We start from the raw sequence: 1676 nt of genomic DNA on the forward strand, positions 1-1676 counted from the left end.
AAGAAGCATCATGGGAGACCAGGGAGCAGTCAGGTCAGAAGACCTAAAGGAATCTTTTAATCCTGCACAACAGGAAGTTTTCAGAACTGGGACTAAAGATCCAGGTCAGGACTGAGAAAAATGAAGAAAGGAGGTGAGGGGGGACTGGACCAAATGCCCTCTGGGAATGCTCACCCAGAGGACTAGGCCATAAAGATAAAGCGATAAGCATAACATATGGGGAAAGACAGACCTGTTAGATAAGGAATGTGAAGATCCCCCACTCAGTAGCAAATTAAGTGAGACAGCCGAAAACTAACCAATCACAAAGAGACTGGTAGAGCTTTAGAATAATGAGGGAAAAAAGGTATATATTCCCTGAGACACGACTCCACTTTGGCTTCCTTGCCCCTCCCAGGCCTGGTTCCCTGGCCTGGGAGTCCCACTTTATTTCTGTTCTTTTTCTCCTCAATAAACTTTTCTTTCTATAAACAAAGCTGCCTCTTCTCGCTTGCTTGCCTGAGCGTCTGCGAAATTCCTGCTGCGGCTTCGTGAGACACCAACCCGTGGGGGTCTAGTGGCTGGGGCTCAGAGCTGCCCTGCAGCCTGGGATCCGTTCCTGGCTGGGAGACTAGGCCTGACAATTCCGGTATCAGAAGGAAGCAGCATGGAGCCAGGAGACCTGGAGGAGGCACATGGAGCCAAGAGACAAGTGAAGAAACTGTGCTTGCCTTTTGGTCGTGGACGGGGTGACACAGATGTGGGTGAGACCCGTGGGGAGGTGGCAATGGCGTTTTTTGTCTTGATTTTGATTTTACTCTTTTCCTCCCAGACTTGTCTGGTGGTTTCTGACCCTTTTCTGTGGGTCCCCCTGGAAGGTGCTCTAGACTTGGTACAGGCTTTGGGGCCTTGCCCTGGGCCAATACTGCTTGGGTGGACTTTTTCCCACAAGGGGACGGGTAACATTGGGTGCTTGATTTAGAAACTGTATCTTTGCCGTTTCTGTATTGTTTCCTAATTGTATTAAAGTTCCTTCCCATTAAAGTCGCATATGTTTTGTGCTGATGCGGCAGATGGCAGAACCCCTTAGAATAGGCAGGTTTGTGGGGTCTGGGCTGCCCTTCTCCCTGCCCTGTAACAATATGCTTATATGTTAGTTTAAACTTTATAGGTTAGTTAGAAAAAAATCCCTCTGTCTCCCTTCCCCCAAGTAACTTCCTGTCCTTTGTTTCCCTTATCCCTTAGTTAATCCTTCACCATGGTAAACATAGAAATGTTAGTTTCAGTCACATAAGTTTTTGCTAGTAATAAAATGATTGTTTAAGATAAATAACTATTTTAAGAACACTTTTGTTTAGCAACTGTGCCTTCTTCAAAATAAAGAATGTTACAACCTCTGCTGAAGGGCAAATAAACCCCTGGCTGTTCTAGAGGAAGATGTGATGATTGTTATCTTCCTACTCTAATGCATTTGCTTATGTACTCTGGGTTTGCTTGTAATGTATAAAGGGCTGCTGAGACCCTCAGCAGGATGATGTCTGCACCCTGATCAAGTGTTTGCATCTCCTCACTCCCTCTCCCCCTAATCCCTCAGATTTGTCCACGCCCTCTCATCCTTACAGGAACCCCTGACAGGACCGTTTGCCGCCGGGTCTGGTCACCGGCATTATTACTTCTTTACTTTAGAATATTAATAA

Source organism: Talpa europaea (genome assembly GCF_964194135.1).
Source record: "Talpa europaea genome assembly, contig: HAP1_SCAFFOLD_158, whole genome shotgun sequence".
NCBI classification, from domain to species: domain Eukaryota; kingdom Metazoa; phylum Chordata; class Mammalia; order Eulipotyphla; family Talpidae; genus Talpa; species Talpa europaea.